The sequence below is a fragment of the Desmodus rotundus genome, chromosome 2, assembly GCF_022682495.2.
Source record: "Desmodus rotundus isolate HL8 chromosome 2, HLdesRot8A.1, whole genome shotgun sequence".
Classification (NCBI taxonomy): domain Eukaryota; kingdom Metazoa; phylum Chordata; class Mammalia; order Chiroptera; family Phyllostomidae; genus Desmodus; species Desmodus rotundus.
The window spans coordinates 152,179,022-152,204,907 of NC_071388.1; the positions used below are offsets into that span (position 1 = coordinate 152,179,022).

General features: G+C 36.3%; 1 pseudogene; it reads right to left on the bottom strand.

The window, feature by feature from the left end:
- Window positions 1–15,667: 15,667 nt before the first annotated feature.
- LOC112322226 (large ribosomal subunit protein uL6-like) lies at window positions 15,668–21,443 on the bottom strand (annotated as a pseudogene).
- Window positions 21,444–25,886: the final 4,443 nt, after the last annotated feature.

A 25,886-nucleotide genomic window follows, 5' to 3' on the forward strand; every position in this document is an offset into this window, starting at 1 on the left:
TGAAATAATAGAAATGTTTCTTTTTATGTTTTTTCTGACAATCCACTCTTTACTTTGATATACCAATTTAGATATAGAGCTCATCTCCCTAACGATACTCACTCCTTTAGCCAACTAAAAAAGAAAATCTTTGTATGAATTGATATTCTGTTAACAAATTACCTGATCTGCTCAAATGCATTTTTTCAGACATATTAGGAAGATAAGATAAGTAGTTGAAAACATTAATAAACCGTTACGGCAACAAAACAATGTGCTGAATTCATTGGTAATCTATTGGAGCATGTACGAAGTCCGCAATAAATAAATAAAGAAATAAATATGACAAGATGAACAAAGGAAGGTAGGTTTGGCATAGATAATTTTGTGAACATGCTCTCCCCTTAAGACTTTTGTGAAAGCTTCATGGTCTTGACCTGCATCGAGACCTTGGCTCCTCTGTCCCTCTCTCAGATCTGTGTGCAATCCATGATTTTTCTTCTGTTTACATTTCTAGTGCTGTGGCATGGAAAGAAATATTCTCCAAGGACCAAAGAACTGTTGTAGTTCACAGTAGATCTTGATTCTGTTTCCAGCTTCTTTATTTATACTGGAGATATTATTCCAATTCTGATTCAGATTTATCCTGGAAATATAATGGAGTTAAAATGTTTTCACAACTACCCACTCATATAAACTCCAGCATCACAGTGCTGTACTTGCTTTTGGTAACAGTGCTAATCTCCACAGAGAAAATGCTACAGTGTGTACAGTAGCATCTCCTAATAATGTGTTTTTTTTAAAAGTCAGAGTTCAGTGTAAGAGATATCCATGGCTTTGTATTTTTCCAAAAGAATTTTGTTACTAACAAACAGAAGGACCTCATTACACACTGGTCTCATTTATAAGACAATGTCATCTCCTAATGCAGTGTTAAATGGGAGGCTCCGTATTATTAGTAAATCACTTATCACTGGGATAAAAGTAATTACGAGACATCTTGTTAACCCTTCCAAAATTTATAAGATATTGGCTATGAGTTATCAGTAATGAATAATGAATAAATGAGCTTTTGAGAAAAAACAACATGAAAAACTTTCCAACTTTTGTCTCTTCTAACATTTTGCGATTTTACTGTCACAGACTGATGTGGTAACCTATTTACACTGAGTCAAACTTGTTGACATTTAAGTGTCAAAAAAAAAAACCCACTATCTAAGCAGTAGAAAGAATACAGGAATGACATTCACAAATATTTCCAGCTGTCAACAAGTCAGATTTCTTACTAACTGTGAGCCCTTGAAGTATTATGTTCTTTGGTTAGAGTGAGAAATACTGTTACTTCGGGGTTGTTTTTTTTTAAATATATATCTGTATACTTGTCTGTAATAATTATCATGACTATAAAATACCATGAATCTTTCCATTCCTTTCATCTCTAATGTGCACTATTTTCCTTTTAAACAATACCAGAAAAGAATTTCTTATGCATTTGACAGATGTAATAGGTGATTAATCACACAAAACCAAGGACACCAACATCCATAAGAATTTAATGAAGATCTATTCTTAGTAAGTAGGTAAGTAGTAGCAAAAACTAAAATACTCCTACATATAACCAAGGAGAAAATTAAACAGGAGCATCCATTTTCTTTTATCTTCCTCAGGAAAATATAAATCCTCCCATGGGCATTAAATGAAGAAACCCTCACTGCTGCCTCAGTAGGACACCTACCCCTGTAAGTGACCATTCTCTTACTGAGACACATGGGGCCATCTGTCTTCATCTTTTTACTTCTCCTTTTCTAAGATGATATAAAAGCAGAAGTGAAGAGGAGTTAATACCACACCCCCTCTTCTAAGTATTAACTTTACTAAGAAAGGGGGCCCTATGCATTTCATTGTCATGCTGGAAAGGGATGTAAATACTTGCTGGAAAGAAAATTGAATATAATAATATGGTGATGAAGCATGTTGTGCTTGCCAGCCTGACCTCTGGTCTTAGCTCCGCCACTTACTAATTGCATGGCTTTGCAAATTACTTGATTTCCTTGTGCCTCAGTCTTCTCATCTATAAAATGAGGCTTGTGATAGTACCTACTCCATAATTGTTGAGGATAAATGCATTGTCCTTCTTTGTCCTGGTTTCACCTTCTCACTACTTCAAATAATTTTGAAAGGTGGCAACTTCTAAATTTTCAAAGAAGTTCATCAATTGTGTGAGTAAGGTCACCTTGGAAACTTGGAAAGAGATAAGTTTAAGACCAGTGATATGGCATACTGTTTTATGCAAGATTTAGCATTTTCATCCTGTGTGTGATTGGAGGGTTTCTCAGTAGTGCCTGATATGCCAAATCCTTCTTTTACTCTCTATTAGGCCATAATAGAGAGTAACTATGTGCATACGAAAGAGTGCAGAGTGCAATAAATTGCTCTGAAACATAGAGATTTAAAACAATAAATATTTTTAAGCTTGTAATCTCTGTGGTCATAACTTAGCTGGGTGCTTGTGGTTCAAGCTCTCTGATAAATCTGTAGTCTGTTAGCTGGGCCTATGGTCTCATTTAAAGGCATGACCAAGAAGTGATCTGCTTCCTAGCTTACCAGCTAGGATTTCTCAAGCAATCCTGTGGAGAGGCCCATGCAGTAAGCACCCAAGGCTCTTAGTGACCACATTCTTGCCATCGCAAGAATGTTGTTCTTCACTTTGTTACACCAGACCTTTTATTTTATTTCCACAAAGCCACCCCCAACAGGGTATTCACATGCTATTAGACTTTACTTGGAGAGATGAAGCACTGTTTCATCACAGATAGTAAAGAAATGTCGACTGAATATTAGGCTTTAAGTTCTTCAGGCCATTTTATGACTGAAATCTGTCTCGAGATAATTCATACTGACTGGCACTCATGGGAACTGGCTGGTGTGTCTGTCTCCATGCTCCCTGTCATCTTTCCACCTCATCTGCTTCCTTCTGGGCATCACACTCGACTCACTGTGCGCAACAACCAAACGATTTCCGGCGGCTATTCCCAGCGTGACCCCTGCATAACCAAATCCATTAACAAGCTCGGCAGGACCAGAAGATCTTCCTTTTAATAGAACTCTACCACCTGGAAAACATTGTTGTAAAATACCTATTGTTTTGCATTATGCTCAAATTTACTTAAGGTTTTTTAGTTCATATTAATTTTTACCTTTGGGATTTCTGTGGTTCTAGAGTAGAGAAAATTGGATGTGGGTTGATTCAGTTTTTACCCATTATGAAGCATTTTAATTACGCTGCCTGACCCCTGCCTATTAATAGTGGTGGGAGCTAGCAAAGATAGGTTTCTTAAGTTTTTATTTTTGCAAAATATTTCTGTCAGTTTTATGTCTCCAAACACTTGAAATGTAAATAATTGAGTTTATCCCAGAAGCATGACTTAGAAAACAGGTAGAATGTACAAAGCTTGAAGAGAATGTCCTGATATTTTCTCATATTCCCTGTCCTGATTTCACTGTATTTCTATAGGTAATCCCACCCTCTTTGTGCTATTTACTCTAAGTTTAGTTCTTTGTGGCTGAAGTTGTGATTTTTTTTTATCAAGTCCTCTCTTTTTATGCTTTTCTTGTTTCATCAGGTTTAAAATATGTTATTTTCTCTTTAATACTGTGACTGCAAATTGAAAGTTACAGTAAGAGAGCTTAATTTTCTGCTCAATATTTATACCATTCTACCCTAATTTTTAAAAATGTTTTGAAGACAGTATTTCTTTGTTGTGAGGATTTTAAAATGTGGTATTCTTAGAAATAAAGAGACAAGTATTTTAAAACAAGCTCACACACAGGAGAACTGAAGGGATAAACAAAGCTAATACATTATTTACTAGTAGAAAAGTTAGTCTGAACAAGTGACACGGGAATAAAGTAACTGATGAAAATTAGTATCGTCTCACCAACATCAAGAAGCATGCTATAAACTTTCAAGTTTTCATAGCAATTTTATAGTAAACAAAATAAAAAAATTCTAAGGTATTTTAAATAGCATCAATCATTACACTGTTTTTCTGAGTACTTTGCTGAGGGTAAAGATCAATGTAAACTTTTATGTTCAGTTTTTTTGGTCCTTTACACCACTTTTTTAATTTATAAAGTTAAATAGGTTTTCCAAATCTAACTTAAAAAAAAGAAGAATGACCTGACTTCAATGTACCTTGCTGACATTATACTTAAATCAAATACTAAAATGTTTTTAAATTTAAAAAAAGTAGCAAAGGCCAGTTAAATGTATTAAATTACTGGAGAGGAAAAAATAATACAATATATGTTCACACCAACCTTTTGAAATTCAGGATGAAAGTGATGGCATTAGCTTTTTGCCAGACAGTGTTTTCTTCACAAAAATGTTAGCAAAATTCCATTCTTGAAATAAGTTTTCCTCCAACAATCACTGAAATGTACACTTAGATGATAATCATTTAGATGCCATCAAGGAAATGGTGAGAAATTCTAGGTTTAATAAGAAAAAAAAAACCCTATTATTGCCACTTTTCATTTCTTTTCAACCCAAAACATGGGGTGGAATTTTTGTTTTTCCATTCGGTGAAGTTCTTTCTCTACCATTGATTTTTTTCCCCACTTGACCACCTTTCTCAGTGCTCCCAAACTTATTTTTCTTGGATGCTTTCTGGGAATGGTGGTGGGGAGGTTGGCTATCAATAGGTAAAGTTTCTCAGAAAAATACTTATATCTCATTTTTGATTTCCTACTCATGGCCACAGGAAAACTGAGAATAAATACTCTGACCGAGAGGAAAAACTGAGGTTCAGAGTCATGAAGTAATCTGTCAAAACTCATCTGCTTGGAAAGTAGTGTGTTCTGAATTTTTACCCCTGTATGACTTTGGTATGTGAGTGCCAATGTCATGAGCTGATTGCATGCACATGGACCAACTTATTTTTGTTCTTCTTAAAATATAACTAAAGGAAGTTTTTCATTAGTGCAATTTTAGTCAAATCCATATAGGGCAGAACCCAAAGAAGCTTTGACCGAGAGCAATGGCCATTTGACAGTAAATTTCCTTGTATAAGATTGTCAAAAACAACTCTTATTATTGTTAGATAATCTTGCCCTTATATGCTTCAGGGTACATTTTTCCAAAATATTTTTACAGATAGTCACATTTTTCTTAATAACTCTAAGTAGTAGTGAAATTAGTAATTATTATCAGGAGCTTATTATGTGCCATACATTGTGCTAAGAACTTTGTATCTTATCTTACAATAACCCACTGAGGTAACCACTATTACTGATCATATTTTATTGATGAAGAAAGAGACTAAGAAAGATTAAGTTACATATAAATCACAGAAATTCTCTTCTAATAACTTAAAATGGTGAAAGAAGAGTCATTGGTAGACACCAGAATAGTTCACAGATTTGAAGCAAGAGGACCTTCATACTGGAATGGAGGGTCAGACACCCCTAGAACCCTCTCCTTGAATACCTCCTGCTCCTACTTATGTCTGGGTGCTGGTGTAGTGGCTACTGGCACCTCCACAGTCACATTCTCGTAGTTCTGTAATCTGAGAGAATAAGGAGACTTTTCTCTGCCAACTCCAACATGACCAGCCTGGAAAGGACACATGCAAATATAACTAATAATAGTTCTTTTCAGGCACTGTCCTAAAAACTTCATGTGACACAAAATTCCCAAGAACAAGTTATTATTATCTCCATTTTTTTACTCATAAGGAAAACAGACTGAGAGATGTCAGGAGGGTTTGCCTAAGGTGCAATGGTTGGGAGATGGCTGTGCTCCGTGTCCCAGTTGAGCTGGCATGACAAAGATCCCATCCCTCTGCAAGCTACACGGACAGCGTTGCCTGTTGTCCCGGCTTGGGTTCACTGGTATCTTGCCTACCAGTGAACAAACTGCCACGGTTAGGAAGACGTTATCCTGCTGGCTCAGCTTAGGTCTAGTTCCCATAACTCTAGTCAGAAGATTTCATTCTGTTCCAAAAAGAAGTAAACACCTCAAGACTTCCTGAGTTTATACAGGCAGTAAGTAGATGAGCTGACAAGGAACTTAGCTCTACCTAATTGTAGGGCCCAGTCTCTCCTTATCCATACATACTATCTGATAATAATAGTTTGTGTGGCTATCTCATTTCACTGTCGAGAAAATCAGCCTTGTTAAGTCAAATCATCCCCAAATTTGCATGGCAAGCAAGAGGAGGAAAGATAACTTGATGAGGTCTCTCCATTGTTTGACTCAGTGATTTGTCCATCCTACTATTCAGGTCCCTTGCAGGAGGTGATGGAGTGATTTCACTGTACTTACTTCTGAAGACAATTGATTCAAAGCACCCATTATGTAGAGAAGTAGGAAAGGGAAATACAGTGGTAAAGTAGCTAGGTATTTAGTTTCTATATTAGTTGACTAAGGCTCCTGTAACAAAGTACCTCAAAGTGTCTTAAACAACAGAAATTTATTGTCTCATAGATTCAGAGGCTGAAAGTCTACGCCCAAGGTGTCATAAAGGTTGGCTTCTTCTGAAGGCTATGGGGATAATCTGTTTCATGTTCTTTTCCCCTCTCAGCTTCTGGAGGTTTGCAGGCAATATTTGCCATTCCTTGACTCCTAGATGCATTGCCCTGACCCCTGCCACCTTGCTCCCATGGTGTTCCCCCTGTGTGCCTGTATGTGTCCAAATGTCCCCCTTTCCATAAGCACACTAGTCACATGGGAGCAGGGCTGCATCTTACTCCAGGAGAACCTTAACTTAATTAACCACCACTTCAACAACCTTATTTCCAAATAGGCCATATTTTGAGGTACTGTTAGGACTTCAAGATATGAATTTGAGGGGAGAGATCATTCAATCCACAACATAATCCATTTCTTCTCTAATAAGAAAAAACTAAAGAAAACTGGCATAGGTTTTTCTACTAAGAAAGACTTTCATTTGCCCTTGTATTTTAGTTAAAGAGGGAGAGAGGTAGAAAATTATCAAGTTAGGAAAAGCTAGAAAAAAGTTATAAAAATGGAATGGGATGACTGGAAGAAGGGATAGACAAGAAGTCAGACTGAGAGGATTGGGATGTGGGAAAGGGGATGGGAGACAGCAAAAGTATATTGCGGTGGCCAGGGCAGCCATTTGAATGTCTTTGATTCAAGCAGGTGGTTGGTTCTGATCCAAAATGCCATTGAGATTATAGAAAGTAGATGGTACGGCCAAAGCAACAGGTATAAAAAAATCAACTTTGGCTTCATTATTGAAGATTATTCATTAGAGGAAGTGGTGAAAAACATGGAAAAGAGAAAAGTCATGAGAAAAAAAATTAGGATGCAGAGTCATTCTTGAATTCATCAAAAGAGTTAGATCATTATGAATAATGCCTTTGCAACTACTTTTGTTCAACAAACCACTTCTGAATATTGAAAATATAATTAGTGATTTAGTTTTCTGATGTATATTTCTTAGAAACCAATTGGATATAATCAGCTCTGCCTAAAAACATATTTTTTAGAATTTATAAATAATGATGATCCATATAATGCAAGCTGAAGCCTCATTACTAATGGGGTTCTTAAATGAGCTAATATATGTAACATGGCTAGAATAGTGCCTGGCGCATAGCAATGAAGTATGTGTTTGCTGGGATTATTAGGTGACATTAATCTCTCACAGGGCCAATGAGATAGAACAAGGTGTAAACAGACTGAAGTGGGCCTGCTCAGAGCTGCTGCCACATCAATAACTCTACTTTTCAGGTGCTCCAGTATATACCTCTGATTGTCACTGATACGATGTGATGCTGAAAAGAAGCCCTTAATATCCAATAGGAAAAATAAAAAGATGAAAGCTTTTATATTCTCCATTCATTCAATATGCAGTTAACAAATTAAATGCCTCGTGTTTTCAGTTTTCAGAATTCTTTATTAATTAAATACTAAAGTCACAAGAAAAAGTTTAGCATCTAAAACAGTAGTTTGAAATAATTTTCAAAAAATGGAAACATAAAATATTGATTATATTCATTAATATGAATTTTGAATCGATAATTTTGCATCTTGATTAACTAATTTTGTAATAACTAAAATTAAACCGAAGTATTATTGTTAAATGATATATATCACATATATAAATATAAAAATTCTTAGGAAGATACTAAAGTCCATAGGGTGTTACAAATAAGGTATTAGCCATATTTCCTTTTGTTGCTATTAATCGCTTTTAGCATTTTTTAAAAGATTTGATTTATTTATTTTTAGAGAGAGAAGGGAGGAAGAAAGAGAGGGAGAGAAACATCAATGTGTGGTTGCCCCCCTACTGGGAACCTGGCCCACAACTCAGGCCTATGCCCTGACTGGGAATTGAACTGGCAACCCTTTGCTTTGCAGTCTAGCACTCAATCCACTGAGCCACGCCAGCCAGGGCACTTTTAGCATCTTTGTGTAATGATTTTACTGGAAGTTTTAGACCATGTCTCAAGTACCCATTTGTATAAGTTCAATATAACTCTCTTCTGGTGTTCGTTCTCTATCTTTGCTACTGAGTGAATGTTCTCAACGTTGTTATTGTTGTCTTATGTACTTATAGGCAAGCTATCCACAATTCGTCACTTCATGTATATTTTTTAAAACCAACTTTAAAAAGATGCTTACCACGAAATCCAACATTTGTAATCATAAAGTCATACTCACAGTAATTATTACTAAATCTATGTTAAGTTTCTCTGCCTCCTTACACTTGATTTTGCATTACATGGTGACCTTTCTAAGTGTCCAAAACTAATATTGAGCTCCTGCAGTAGTTTTCCAACTGGCTGCACATTAGAATCACTTGAGATGCTTATTTATTATTTTTTATAATTCTTAAGATCCATCTCTGACCAAATTAAATCAAAATATATGGAAAACAACCCTATGCATTGGTATGTTTAGAAGTTTCTTGGGTGATTCTAGCACGTAGTGAGGTTGCAAATTGAAATAAATAATATTATTTTTTTAAAGAAAATTGAGAAATGAGTATAATATGAAAAACTTCATGAGCATTCAAATATAAGGTGATTTGCTAGTGTGAGAGATAAATTTTAACAAACAATCTTACTTTCCAGTTAGGCACGTATGTCAACAAAGCAATGTTCCTTGGTACAGTGGGAATATAGGAAGTAATAAAATTAATGAACTTACAATAAACTCAAGGAAAAATATATCAGCTGATACAAAAGTTACAAATTCATAGGCCAGCTGACTCTTGTACTTTCTTACTATTAGATCTCTTTCTCTTTTTCTCTCCTTTATTTGACTCTAACTTTCTGTTTCACCAAAAATCATTGAATCTGACACTGCCCTTTTTATTAGCACTAACAGGTATCAGCACGGACATTATAAGAGTGTGTTACTTCCCTGTCAGTGGAAGAATTTCAATTGAGAATACATTAAAATAGCATTCATCACTGAATCACTTCTGCAAGTTCATTGAGAATTTGCTGATCTTTGTGTATTTGAATACATATGTCTTAAAAGTTAGCTATGAAGTACTGTTTTTATTTGTGTGTGTAAATTGTTATTTTAATGCAAATTATCAACAAGTCCAGAGTCCAACTTAGTAGACTTTTCTTTCATTATAGCTGACAATATTTTTTAAAAAATATTTTTGACTTTAAAAATATGTCTTAAAGATTTTGGTTCAGGATTTTAAAAAGCACCTAAGTAAAGGTCAGTTAAAGTTGCTTTAAAAATCACTTTCATTACCTATAAAATAGAGAGTTCATGGCTTTGTATGTAAATAAAATAGTTGTGTTGGAGATAATTTCTGTGTAATATGTGTATTTTTAAGCATTATTTAAATGCTCTAAAGACTGAGGGGAATAGCAGGAATTATATAAACTCCTCAAGTGAAATATCAGGTGGTATCCCCTACATATTTAAAAATTGTTTTCCTCTCTCCCATCCCCAGCATTTCCCATGATTGAATGTGAACTGCATGATTGTGAGAAAACTTCATAGTACTCCAACTTTATCCTGTTGTGTGGACTCAGAAGCAAAATGGATTTAAAAAATACCCACTGTAATATTCATATTGAAAAAATATACATGCAGCATGATCTTATTTTCCTTCTTTTCATAAGTAAGCTCTTAATGGTGTCACCAAACCTGTGCCAAAAATGTATATATTTAAAATGTTAAATGTCCAAGAAGGAGGCTAGTACTTGCACAGTTCAAATTCTGGATATTTTTAGTTAATTTTTTTCTGACATCAGGAAAATAACACTTTGTTCTACTGCCGAGGTCCATCTGCTTCTGAGTTCATTAATAGAAATTGTTTCTAATAGGATAAAGTTAACAAGACCATGAAGTGAAAATGCAAACAGCCCCTTAATTGTAACTTAGAACTGCATTGTGCTCTCTGACTAAATAAGAAGAACTCTAATAAATGTTTGTTTTATCAGTCAAGGAGTGAGTAAATTTAACCTCCCTTAGGTTTGGAGCATCTTTACTCAAAGAAATCTGGCCTGCCACAGTCATTCCTAGGAAAAAGAAATGACCCCCAAATTCTTTTTGTGACACTTTAGGAATGCTTGAAATTTAATATCAGGCAGATCATCAACTTAAAAAATACAAAGAGGTTTAAAATGCTACAGTTTCAAGAAAGCTAACCTTTTATTGTAATTAATAGATAATATCAGATAGGAGGATAGAGGGAGCCATAAATTTCCATTTCGCTATATAATCTGGTGAATTGGAGAGAAAATCTAGGGTAAAGCATTTATAAAAGAACTCATGTCTCTCTTACTGCCTTTTGAGGCTTTTTCAAGTTGTGAAAACTTGGTATTGCTGAGACTTCTTCTGATATTTCCTCCACTTCTTTTACTGAAAGTCCCAACAAACTCAGAACATCTAGGGAAGAGGTAATGTTGGTTCTTTCCTTGTCAATCCTGGGAATAACATTCTTCTCCCTGAATGTAGCCAACCTTGCTGCGGCATGTGTTAAATAGTGAACCTTTACTTTTTCTACCCAACCTTCATTTCACTGTATTCAGTTTGCTTCCAGAGAAGATCCTTGGTGAGTGGGTGGAAAAGGGGATGTGCTATGAAGAACGTCTGAGCTTTGGAATAAAATTGTCCCGGGTTTGAACTATTTTTCCCCCATTTGTTTAGTTTTTCTTTTGTGCCCTTTGTCCAGGGAGACATATTAGGAAAATATTGCCACAAGAAATGCCCAAGATTTTACTGCCTAGGTTTTTTTCTACGTTTCTTTTATGATTTGAGTCTAACATTTAAATCTTTAACCCATTTTGAGTTAGCTAGGGACTTTAGAAAACTTATCCTTTGACTGTCTTAATTCTTGTGACAGCAAAATGGAACTAGTAATCTCATTGCAGAGGAGGTATGGGTTAGCAATGAAAATAAAATCTTAGCTTTGTCTTTTTTATTTCATCTCTAAACTCCTTTCTTTCTCGCACCTTCCCTCACTTTTCCTCAAAGTTTAACTTAAACCTATACTCATTAGTTATAACCCAGCATCCTTTCCAACACTTCGGTTCTTAGAATTCATTTTTTCCTCTTATATGGTATGCTCTAAGATTGAACTCTTGAAATACTGTTCTCATAAGAGAGGATTTATGCTTTACTATAGGAAATTTCACAAATGTGCACAAGTGAATTTGCTAGTTTCAACTCTAGAGAGGAGGTTTCAGCAGGCTTTAAAAGAGGCATTGTGTAAAACTGGTTGAGTACAGCCCACTTGACTTAGGGAGGTGGCCCAGCTATCTAAGTACTGTCCTCAGTTTCTGCATCTGTACAATGGTCATTAGCAACAGTACTTAACACAATGTTGTTATAAGACTAAAAAAATAACAATCTCTGATGGATTAGCTTTTACTGCTTTTACTTGGTGCAACTTAAAATGAGGTAAATTAATTTGGGTCGGGAACAGGATTTGATTGACAAGTTAGAAATTTTCTCTATCATAAATGTATACAGTTCAGCCAAAAATTTTTCTTATCCATAGACTGTGTCTAAGTGGCCTTCTGGTTGCTTACTTACTCTATTCTTATGACACTTGAATTGTCAACATGGCCATAATTCAATTATCTCTTTTAATGTTAGCAATAAATAACAGGAAAATAAAATTTAAAAACTAAAATTCCATTTGAAATAGGGCCCAAACTGCATGAAATATATTATAATAAATCTAACAAAAGATATGCAAAATGACATGAGGAAAACTCTAAATTACTACAGAGAAGATTAAGAAAGACCAAGTAAATGGAAACATATTTTATGTTTATGTACTGGAAGACTGAATATTGTTAAAATGGCAATTGATTCACAAATCCCAATAAAAGATATAGAAACTGACAAGGATTTTAAAAGGTATATAAAAATGCAAATGCTGTAAAACAGCCAATAAAGTTTAAAAGAAGGGCAAAATTGGAGGACTAACACTGCTTGATTTCAAGACATGATTAAGTTATAGTAAGTAACCAAGGTAGTTTTATATTTGCTAAAAGATCAGCATATAGGTCAATGGGATGTAGTGAGAACTGTAAATGTAAACCCACAAATAAATGGACAATTGATTGTCAAAGCATTCAATGAATATCCAATTAAATGAATATCCAAGCAACTCCACGAAGGAATAAAAGTGTTTTTTTTTTATTAATGATTCTGGAAGAACTGGATATTCATGAGGAATAAGAACCAACCCTTATCTTGCACTGTACACAAAAGTACTTCGCAATGAATCATAGTCCTAACTATAAAAACTAAAACCATAAAATCTTCCTGAAGAAAACGTAAGAGGAGGACTTTATGACCTTGGATTAAGCAAGGATTTCTTGTTTAGGACACAAAAATAGAAAATCAATAAATTATATTTTGTTAATGTTGAAAATTTTATTTTTCCACAAAGAAAATATAAAAGTAAGCCAAAACTAGGAGAAAATATTTGCAACAAAGATCAGAGGAAGGATTTGTATCCAGAATATACAAAATACTCTTGCAATTCAGTAATAAGACAAACAGCCCAATAAAAACCAATGTGCAAGAATTTTTATCATAAATTTCACCAGAGAAGATATATGAATGAAGATAAATATAGAGAAGATGCTTAACAGTATAATGCACCAAGTAATGCACATTAAAGCTGCAACCAATTTAGGCTTTCAAGAACATTAATGAGTAAAAACAGACCGTGCCAAAAGTGGGAAGGATGTAGAGGAACTAAAATTGTCCTACACTGCTGGTGGAGATATAAGATGGAAAAACCACAGTGGAAAACGGTTTGGCACTTTTATTAAAATATTAGGTATACACTTGTCATGTAATCCAGTTATTTCACTCCTAGGATTTATGCAAAAGATTAAAAACATATGCCCACGCAAAAATGTATACAAAAATTTTCATAGTATGTTTATATGTAATAATCTAAACTGGAAACAACCAATAGCAATAGGTAAATAGATAAATAAATGTTGGTATAAAAACACAATGGAATACTATTTATCAATTAAAAGGAGCAAATTGCTGATGCCTGCAACACTAATCTAGAGAGATAGAAAGCAGATTAGTAGTTGCTGAGGACAGACGTATAGGAAGGGGATGGATTTTAAAGAAAGCACAAGGAAATTTGATGTTAGAGAAACATTCAGAGTCTTGATTGCATAAGTCTAATTATCCAGTTGAACACATTTATTATGTGCTGTTTTATATATATATATATATATATATATATATATATATACACACACACACATACACACACATACACACACGTACACACATATATATATAAAACAACACATAATAAAACAGTTCCATATATATAGCTCCATATATATATATAAACAGCACACACACACATATATGTATATATAAACAGCACATATATATAAAACAGTTCTATAAAGTGGCTAAAATTAAAACAAGGGAATTCTAAAAGGTTTAACCTGCATTTATATATTTTAAATCTTTTTATGACTTACTTGAAACTCATATTATAATAGACCTGGTCGACAGTGGGGCTTCTGAGACTGAGGTGGGACTTTATGTTTCTTCCTTTCTTTTTTTTTTTTACATCTGCCACTTCATTTATTTTTATATATTTGCAGGAGGAGTTGAAACAAATCTTTAAGGGTATTTCTATTTTCCCCCCTCAACACCTATACTTGAAATCTGATATTTGTGTGTGTGTGCGTGTGGCTAGGGGTAGGGACAGTATTAGTGGAGGGGGAGAGTTTTGAGTATCCTGAAATGGATAAACTGAGATTCTAGTTGTAAAATATTTTCTATTTAATCAAGAAAGTTCAAGAAACCTGGCATAAATGTCTTCACCTGAAAGGGCAGGAGAATGCATGAGAGAGGGGAATGGTCCTTGAGGGTCTTTCTTAAGAGATGATAGTCTTAGGAGGGAAGTTTTGGGGTTTTTTTTTAAACTCCTAAATCTTATCTTTTTTAGAAAGCTAAACATTTTCCATAAAGAGTCCTTTTGCAAATATTAAAACATGTATACACAAAGCACATTTTATGGGCAGAGAATAGCTTGGAGAGGTAGCATTGTCAAACCTTATAAGGATAGAATCTGGCCCTGCCGTTACCCTACAGAGGAGTTTGTCATGGGCCAGTCTCCCCAACCCCAACCCCAACCCCAGCTTGAGAACAGTTTCTTCCTGGGTGCAGCCTTTTTGAAGTAGTGCCTCACTAACATCATCCTTCAGCTTTCTTTACATAGACCTTCTAGTCCTGAGTGGGAATTTGATTTACTTCTCCCCACAAGCTCTTACTCCAGGCTGTGTGGTCGGATGGTCCATCCTGAGTGTCTGGGGATATCTTTCCTCATCCTATGTTAATTCTCCTGACCAGCTCAAGTCCACTCTGTCTCCAAGCCTCCTTGCTACCCACATCCCCGACCCCCTTCCCTTGTCGTCCACACATTCTGCATCAGCTATTGCCTGTGCCAGCCTCCTCTCATCTATTTTATATTGCTTTGAATACTCAATTATTTTAGTTTCCCTGGCTAGAATACAGTCTCCTTAAAACAGGAGGAGTGTCATATAATTATCTAGATCCTTCTCAGCATTTGGCCTAATATCTAACATATACTATGTACTCAAATGCTTACTGATTAATGTATTATAGGCCATAATAGAGGAATAGTAGAAAGGCCACATATGAGTGAATTTTCTAAAATAATAATAACAAGTATGTATATTTGTAGAGCATAGCAGTTGAGCACATTGACTTTGGAGACACACAGGCAAGAGTTTGGTTCAGACTTCAGCTCTGCCTCTTGCTGGGGCAAGCCACTTAAACTCTGAGTCTCAACATTTTCATCTATAAAACAGGACTAATAATACTGTCCTGACAAACTTATTTTCAGGGTCAAATGAAAAATGTTTGTTAAGGTCTTTAACATTGAACCTGTATAAATTCTCAATGACTGTATAATGTTTAAAATTTTAACATGGTTTTATATTCTTATTTATTAAAACTGATAGATCTCAATTATATATAGGAACTCAATAATTTCCAATTTATTAATGCATAAATTGAGATTGGCAGACATAGTAATTTGTTTACTGTTACATAATTTGCTTTTTTCAATACATGACTTATTGCATCTTTAAAATATCACAAATAAGACTGAGAAATCATTTGACATTTTGCTGTTTCTATAGTTGGACAACTTAGATCTTAGTCATCAGCCTGCTGAACTGTTTCTTTTTTATAGATGCCATCCAAAGTTTTTCTGATACCCTAGTTTTTAACTGTTGTGGCTTGCTGAATTAAAGCAGTTGAATTTGATACAAGTTCAATGTTATTTCCTTCAAAAATCAACTCGTCTTTCTCAGCTTGAGATACTGAACGAGAAACTCCTGACCTCATCCATACCCTATGGGTGTATTTTTCATCCAAGAAATTTCTGATTTCAGCAAGAGAACCGTTCTCCTGAATAATGACATTGATAGGAAAGGGAGCATACACAGACCTCATCTTGTATTGGAAGCCCAAGATAACACCCTTGATCATGTTCTGTACATAGAGTGAATGGTGGCCAGTTTCTTTCTATTTCCCCACTATATGTTTACCCAGAGCCTCTTCTTTTTTCTTACTGAGGAGACTGAGTTCTACACTGATGTGATTAAAGTCCCTCCACAGGGCGCCACTGGGGCGCTTGACAATAAGGGTGTGTCCCTTCAGAGCAATGTCGGTGTTTTCTGGGTTGTTGACAGTCCACAGCCTGAGTGCTGAGAGTGGCCTCCATCCTCGCAATAGATGTGACAAAGGGCTCGTTCTGAATAACCTGTTAATTAAGGTGTATTGTGGTAGGAAGGAAGAAGTGACAATAATTCCAAATTTGTGATTAACTTTTAATTTAAATTAATGAAGGCAAAACAATAAATCCTTGCAATAGTGCTAACTGTGGCCTGGAATGGGTACATTCTAATTCATTAAACTGATTTCAGCCATAAAGAAGGAAAGCCAAACTCAAAAGAAAAAGAAAGTGGCCAGTCAGAAACAAGTGAAAGACAAGAGAATAGTATGGTTAACTCCCCAACAATTTCATTTATTTCACCCTAGATTTTTAACATCATGTAATCATAATTGTATGTGATTGATTTGGAATGAACATGTGATCCAATGACATGATGTAAAGAGAAGTTGGTTGGAGTGGCTTCTGGGAAATTTTGTTTTGCTTCTAGAGACCCTTAAGAAGAAAAAGGTCTCTTTTCTTCTGGTTGTCTTTATGTCCAAATGTGTTTCCCGGAATTGCTGCAGGCTCCTTACCACTCATGAGAGGAAGGCATGATCTCCAAAAATAAAAAAGCAAAGAGATGATAATGTCTTTGAACATAAGACTCAACTTTCTTGGAATCCACTGGGTTTCTAGTGTGAAAACAATCATTTCTATACTGTTTAAATCAATTTTAATAGAAGTTTCTATTGTGTGCGGTTGAAAGAATCTTAACTATTATACTAGATCTCAGAAAACTTTCAGAGGTAAGAGTATGTGAGGAGTATGTAGTTTCTACATTGAAAACTGAAAAAAAAATCACAAAGATTGGACCTAATAACAGCTTTTAATTCAATGCTCCATTTTTCCGTGTAGCATCTCTAAATGTGACAGGCATTTCAAACTTGCTTGTCAACGTGCTTAAAATGTACATGACATTTTCAAGGAGAGGAAATCAAGTAATTGCCTGAGCCAATAAGCTTTTTGGAGTCATCTTGAACTGCTGGCCCCCCTTCACAAGCTGAAAATAAAATGCCTGGGTGGAGGCAAGGAAGGGGGAGAACCTTAAAATGTTTTGAGAAAATGTCAAGTGTAATCTGTCTCTTTTGATTTAATAAACCATGGGAATTCCTAGGTGGGTGCTTGATTATACAAAAATAAGACCAGAAACTTCATCACAGCCAAATTCCCGGAGGAATACGGGTCCTGTCAGTTGAAAGTTTCCACAGTGGGATTTTCTAACTAATGGTTTGATTTGGCCTAAATGACAAAATCTCTTCATCCTCGTCCTCGCTGATCACCAAACTAAAGTACTAATTCTGGTCCTAGATACCTTGTAGTAATAGTGCTCCAATAATAATGACAATATGTTTTCTCAGCAATCCAAAATGCCTTGCCCCCAGTAAGCCTTCAATAAATATTGACTTATTTACAGAACATTTCAAACATCTTTCCCATCTCAGTCCCAAACATTCCTATTGCTACAAGTTCTGCTATTTGCAAGCTCTTTAGTATTTCTGGGGTTCTCTGATGGAGATTAACATGCTTTTAAGATTCTTCAATCAATATAACAAATTCATTCAACAAATATTTATTTTCATGTGCCAGGCAAGGATTAGGCACTTGGGATATAACAGTAAAGAAAACAAAATTCCCTCTTTTCAAGGGGTTATAGAGCATAAGAAACAGTCAATAAATAAGACATAATAATTAAATCAATCATTTAATATGTTAGGGATTGTAAGTGCCATGAAAGAAACATATTAAATAGGGTAAAGAGATTGAGAGTATAGGAAGATGGAAGGCAGGTGGCAGTTTTAATAAAGATAGGCATGACAGGCCTTGGTGAGAGTGTGGACTGTGGCAAAGACTTGATGGAAGTGAGCGAGTTATCCAAAGGGATATTTGGGGCAAGTGTGTGGCAGACACAGGAAACCACTCCTGCCAAGTTTCCGGGGTAAGAACCTACCTTGTGTGTTTGATGAAGAGCCAGGAGGCCATGTGCGGCTTTTGTGGACTGAGTGGAGGGAAGACTACTGTGGGAAGTACTGAGGAAGGCAGAGGGAAGACAGGGTTGGGCGGCACGGTTACGCTGTAGTGATGTAGGGCCTTGCATGCCACTGGGTACACATTGGCTTTCACTCTAAAGGAAATAGAATGCCAATACAATATGTTTAGTACAGAAACAACATGGACTGGTTTATGCTATAGGAAGATCACTGGTGCCATATTGAAAATAGGGTGAACGAAGGATAGAAGCAGAATAATCAGAAGTTATTTCATTAGTCCAGGCAATTAATAATGGTAGGTGTATTTTTTTTCCTGGAGCCATAACAAATTACCACAAACTGTGTATCTTAAACAATGAAAATTTAATCTCTCACTTCCTGGAGGCCACAAGTATGAAATTAAAGTGTCAGTGGGGCTATGGTCCCCTGAAGGCTATTGGAAAGCACTTGTTCTTGTCTCTTCCAGCTTCTGGTGTTTGCCAGAAATTGCTGGCACTCCTTGGCTTGTGGCAGTATACACCAATCTCTAACTCTGTCTTTACTTCACTATTTTCTCCCTCTGTGTGTCTGCATCTCCAAATCTTTCTCTCATTAAAATTATACCAGTCATTGGATATAGGGTCTACTTTAATTTGGCATGATCTCATCTTAATTTGATTACATCTACAAAGAACCTGTTTCCAAATAAGGTCACATTCATAGGTACCAGAGGTTAGGACTTCAAAATGTCAGGTAGGGACAACAACTTAACCCACAAAAGTAGGTTGTACTAGTAAAGATGATGGGAACGATGAGGTTCCAGGGACATTTTGAAGGTAGACCCAGCAGGATGAGAAGATGGATGGCGGATGTGAAGGAAAGTGGCTCCAAGGTTGAATGACACCTTAATTTTTCATCTCCCCTTGACTTCGAATTCAGTTACCACTCACAGATCTGTTTTTCAGCTTTCTAAATTCTGTTGTTGTTGGGTTCTTTTCAGTATTTCCTCTCCTAGGTTTATAACTTTAAGTAAAAATCACTAGTTAGGCATTTGGGGTTTGGCAAATAATTGTAGTGAACACATACGTGTATAATCTGCAATGCTTATCCAACATTTGTCTCTGGGGTAAATCTAAGTTTGTGGAGGTGGAAGCTTAAACACTTTCTGGGCTCGCTTTAAGAAAAAATTATAAATACAAAATGAGGTACAACAGCAGTGTTTTCCTTAAACCTGGGCAAGAGGGGCCCCTGTTCTGGATACACACATATGCACACATGAATTTACTAAAGAACCCAGATCCCCTCTCACTTGGGATCTGACACTTAGCACTAACCCAGACCAAACTGCAAACCCAAACATGTGTACTCACAACTAACATCTTTCAAGTCACAGGGAAGGCTTTTCCACATCTCATATTCTATATCCTCAAAAAAAAAAGTTACTGTGTCTAAACACTATGAAGATTTTTGGGTTTTGCTGATGCCCACATCTGGGATGGGCATTGCTCTGGAGTTTGAAGAGGATTTGCGAGGCAGAAGTACTTGGGTAACAGAAAAGACAGATTATCTTATCAACTCCTTTCTCTGAGTAAGCACAACTGCAACAGAGTCTGGCTTCTTAAACTCTCATTCCGAGCAGCCCCAAGGATCCAGTCATTCATTTACCTGTGCTTCCATTCGGGCTCTAAAAGTCAGCGTGATGTTCACAGTATTTGCACTAAAGGGCAGCTGGGAAACATCTTTTCAATACTGAACAACTCATATTCCTAAATTTTATAGATACATGAATGCTGAAAATAAATATAGAATCTTCACTCACTATATGGTTCTACATATTGCCTTACAAGATGAATAAATTACAATTAAGTAGCAGCTATTTATATGGTAAAACTAAAATGCTTTGTAGTATTTTTTGTAATAACAATAATATACTGTATCATATATGATTCCTTGTGAGGTTTGAACATGATATTCAAAATTCTAAGTTTATTGCTGAAACGAATTATTTTTCTAAGAAGTTTACTGAAAATTTTAGTCATTAATGCCCCAGGACAGCAAAGTTTCTCCAAATTGAATTTAATAAAATATTATAAAATACTCAAAAAAGTTGATAACAATCATTATTAATCAAATAAAAAGTATATAAAAGTCTTGATTATTACAATATAGATAGCATTTTTGGTAAAAGTAAAAAAAATGACTAAATATCTGTATTCCATGAATTATGTGCCTCTTTATATAATTATCACCCCCAAATCATTACTCCATTACTGGATTAGCCAGCTGTGTATAATTTCAGTCCTCTTTCACATTTGACCAACTTCCAGTCACCTAAAAACACTATTTTTAACATATTTATCTCCTAATTTATCATTATGGAGGTATAATGGTTAAGACTGAAGAACATTTTATTTATAGTTAGTATATTTACAACTTTGTTATTTAGACATGTGTGGTGTTGTCTTTCTGTTGTACTGTTTCTTAGTTCCAAAAACGTTAGCGTTAATGGGCCTGATCAAATGTGAAAATTTCCTTATAATGAGGAAAAAAAGCATCAGGCAAATTTACAAATTCCAAAACATAGTCAAATATACCATATCCACGATGCCAGAAAAATCAATTCACAGTTTGATTTATTTTACTACTTAATTTTCTGACAGACATATTTTTTCTTTAGTTTTTGGTTGAATACTCTCTGCTTGCCTCTTTATATGACAAAAATGCCTATATTTTAATAGACTATTAACATAATGCAGTGTTTTTATTGCATGCCATTCATATTTATAGTTACCATACTATTTATAGTTTAGAATTTTTTCAGCTTCACAAATCATTATTAGTAATGTCCTAGAAACATTAAGATTGTTTTAAAGTTTGGGAAAACTTCATCAGGTTTCTCTCCTATGTGAATTTTTACAAATCATCTTTCTGCTGTCCCTGCTACAGCTTGTGCCCTGTGAACTTGGGGATTCTGATGGATTCTATTTGCTGTGATTTCCATCAAAAAGAAAGTGGAAGAGCTATATGTGTGGTGTGTTTAGAGCCCGATATGCTGCATTATTAAGCACAAGATATTCCTGACAGGGGGAAGCTTTTCTCTCCACTGGATGGTGGTGAGATTCTAATTCTTTGCTGACAAATGGGAAAGTCTTATAAGAATTTCCCACAGGACGCTTTGCTCTCACGATGCAGTCTCTGCTGTAGCATTTGCAGTCACCATGCGGGGTGCACCAGCACAGCGGGCCATGGCGGCACCCCGGGAGGGAGCTGTTCTTCCATGGAACAGCAACGACTTCACTGCACACGGACATGCCTGAGCATTACATAAACGCATTCCAGGAAGCCCAAAGTATCCCCGAGTGCACCTCTCTTAGCCCAGATCCCTCAAATGCCTGTGGTCTTTCCAATGCCACCAGACACATAGGAAGTGTGGACTGGAGAGAAACATGATTCTTTAAACAGTGGAAGCTAAATGCCTTTGTTTTGAATTTTACAGAAACATGTCACCATATAAATACCCTGCTAGGCCCCTTTCTCAGGGTCTTGGAAGGCACCTGCGCGAACCAAGGGCCCTGCAGCTTAAGCTTCATTAGCTTCACAGCGCGCTGCCTCTCTGCTTTCTGTGTGAAGTCTCTTTGCTGTCGCCATTGACGGCTCGAAAGCTTGGCTGACCAACACCTGGGGGGAGGTCTTCAACTTTTGATAATTTCGGTCGCTTTATATAGGATAGTGAATACAGCGGAGCCCATATAGATTTCAGCTTTGTTTGCAAAATTCTGTCCCAGGGCTTTTATAGTACAAATAAAATCAGTTAGTAGCTAACCAATTTTTGTTTTTCAGAAGCTAAAAAAAGCAAGTTTAGAATTGAGCTAGGCCATGCGGCAGCACACGGAGAAGAAGAATGAACTGAAATGAAAGCACAATCTGGAAGAATAACTTCAAAACAATGCAGCAGGATGAGAGTCCTGCTGGTCCCATTTATGAGTCTCTCAAAGCCCGGTGCTCACATCAAGGGCTGTTAGCGGGCGGCACACTCCTAGGCAACCAACCGGCAGGGGGCGCAGGCTGGGATTCTCGCAGGGTAGCGTGAAGAAAATCAATTTCAATCCTCCAAGGATGATATACAGCCAATGAAGGTCACTAAACACTATCAGTTCTCTGAGACCCTTGAGACTTGAGAGGAGATTTCCAAAAATTACCACACCTCCAATTTTGGCCCTCCGGTTGAAAGCACATACTGTATTTTATGATTTTGTCCATTTTTACCCATCAAGGGTAGGAGTAAGAAGGGGAGGCATGTGTAAGTATGAACTATCTGAACATTCTGGTTTGAATACCACTGATTACACAATAAATTTCTGGAGTTGTAATTACAGCAATAAAAAGACTGACACTGTACTCATCCACCTAAGGAAAAGTGATTTGCGTTTTAACCCACTTATTTTACCAATGGTCACAGAAATTGATTATGTTTTGATTAATGCCTGGGAAAATTAAATGCTCCAGTAAGATTTAGAAGAATCAGTGATGAATTAGTAAAGTAAAAAGCATAAAACTTACACAAGTGACTCAGCATGCCCCCTCCCCTCTTCCTTTGTTTATTATGTAGCCTAGAGTAATTCATTTAACTCCTGGGAGCCTCAACCTTCGTATCTGTAAAAGGGGATAATGATGTCCAGCCTACTAATATTAAAGGATTGTTATGAAGATCAAATAAGAAACTCTATGTATAAATGATTTTACATGGAAATGTTACAAACATAGGATATTAGTATATCTATTCTTGAACATCTGAAACTAATGCCTTAATGAAACAAGCTTTGTGATTGAGGTGGGGGTGGTGTGCAAAAAGCAGAGAAGTGAGGGACACATTGAGGAGAAACTAGGCTTAGACTAGCTGGTGGGAAGTCCGAGGGCTGTCCCAAGGGGGAAAATAAATAAACCCAGGGGAGTTTATTGATTTGAATTACTTTTATTTTTTTTCAATTACAGTTTACATTCAATATGATTTTGTATTGGTTTCAGGTGTACAGTGTGGTGTTAGACAATCACAGACTTTACACAGCGTTCCCCCCAATATTATTTTAAAATTTCCTTAAATGAAACATAATCAGAGGACACATTGACTTGAAGTTGCTACCCTTTCAGGGTTGCATCCCAAAACCTAGCAAGTCATTAACCTCCCAAAATACTTATGTGCTCATTTGTCCACAGTGCTAGTGAGTGACATCTAATGGGCTGGGAAGCCTGTCTCAGTTCTCTATGCAGGCCCGACCCTTTATAAGGGGGTTGCTATGAAATTAGAGCTCGAACTCCGCCTCCTTGTGTCTACCCTTAATTCAGCACCTTGGCCATTCAGTTAAAAAAAAGTTTGAATATACTGGAAAGCTTTCACAATGGTTTCAGTAAAACCAAATTTCATCCCCAAACTCTGAGAATATTATGCTCTTCATAAAATGGCCAATATACTCTCATATGGAAGAGCTAGATGTTGATCATATTGATTTTGGGAGTCCTGTTATGAGAGACATTAGCTCGACTGAAGGCAAACAAGACAGAAATCCCTAAACAGGGGAGTATTTTGTTCCTGACTTCTGGTCCCACACATGCCTTGCTTTACTAAGACCAGGCTGATTGGTGACATCAGCACATTAATAAGAAGGCACCTCTTTCCTGCTTTACCAGTTCATATAATGGCACATAAGAGCTCCGCTCCCCTTGGACTTGCTGTCCTCCATGAACTCACATGGACTTGATAGGTACCTGCAGTAATGGGTAGTGACCAATGAGGGCAGCAAAGAGCAGCATCCCAAGAGTAACTGGGCTTCAAGGATTTCTAGCTGAGATGGTTTCACACTAGAGGTGACAAATAACATCAGAAACCTGGGAGAATTACATGTGTCAAGCAGAGGGGAGAGAGCTGAGCAATCCAAAATAGAAAAGAAATTGTGAATAAGAGCCTGTAGTCACATAAAAGAAATGCCTGATAGAGTTTGAAAGCTAATGTGAACAAACTGATGGACAGGAACTCAAACAGGAAACAGAATCGAAGACTGCGTGTGGAGTTGTGGAGTGAGGAGCAACATGTGGCACAGATGTGACTAGCAGGCAATTCCAAACTCAATTCCAAACTCAATTCAAAGTTTTGAAACTTTTTCAGTACTCAAGGGTCAGTTCTATATTTTTGGAGAGAAGTTCCTGTTTCTTAAGGTTTACTATTTTACACTTGTTCACATCATTAATAAAAAAATTTGCAATAAAGCCAATGAATAATAATCATAAAATACTAATTGTCACTAATATATACTAACTATTATTATGTATCAAGCAATATTCTAAATATTTTAAACATATTAATTCATGTTACAGAATAAAGGCAATTTGTGTTCAGAGTTGATCTTTATTGTAATCATTACTTACGCTAGATTTAAAAGCTCAGCAATAGATATTGTTGGTTGCCTATTCAGCATTCATTCTCCCCTCCCCTTTCTTAAAAAAACACTATTTTCCCTTATTTTATTGTCTTTTACTTGTAGTTATCCATCTCTCTCCTTAAAGCCTGTGGATCAATTTAGCCCAGCTCCATAAGTGAGCTCTGATTCATTTTGTGCAAAATAATTCTGTTCCCTTGCTCAGGATCCTTACAGGTTCGGGGATTGACATGATACACAATCCCAGCCCATAAGAATGAAAAGTTTCCTGAGAACTTCTTTAAAAGTTCCATCTATAATCTGGGTGGGATTAAAATAAAATTTCACCTAATTCTTCCATGAGTGCTTTGAAGAGTAACCACTTTGCAGATAAAACAGTCTTTTTTTAAAAAAAAAAAGATTTTGTTTATTTACTTCTTAGAGGGGAAGGGAGAAGGAGAAAGAGAGAATCACAATGTGCAAAAGTTTCATTAATTGGTTGCCTCTCACATGCCCCCAAATGGGGAATCTGGCCCAAAACCCAGGCATATGCCCCTACTGGGAATCAAATCTACAGCCTTTTGGTTTGCAGGCCAGCACTCAATCCACTGAGCCACATCAGGCAGGGTTGACAATGAGGAGCTGGAATTCTATCCCCGGGCTGTCCAACTGCTACAAAGCCCAGGCTTTTTCCACTATAACCTGGGCTTTTATTTATGTCACCACAAGTGAGACTAACACTGTCCCTCATCCAAAGATGTTTACATCCTGATCCCCAGAACCTGTGAATATGTTACCCAATATGGCATAAGGTATATGTTATCTTATTTGCATTTGTGACTAAATTAAACATTTTGAGATGCAAAGATTATCCTGGATTATCCAAGTGGGCTCAATAAGGGTCCTTGTAAGAGGGAGGCAGCAGAGTCAGAGTGAGAGAAAGATGTAATGACAGAACCGAACAAAGAGATGCAGCTGTGAGCCGAGGTATGCTGTCGTCCTCTAGAAGTTGTAGAAATTTCCATCAGGAACTGATCCCTCCCTAGAGCCTGTAGAAATGACTGAGCTCTGTGGACACCTTGATTTTAGTCGTGGTTATAACCCATCTCAGATTTCCAATCTCAGGAATGACGAGATCGTGAATTTGTGTTGTTTTAAGCCATTAAGTTTGTGGTAGTTTGTTACAACAGCAAGAGGAAACTAACGTATCACATAACCATAATCTGGTATTCAGAAGTATCAGATGTATGATCAAATTTTCAAAGAAACATGAAGTTACT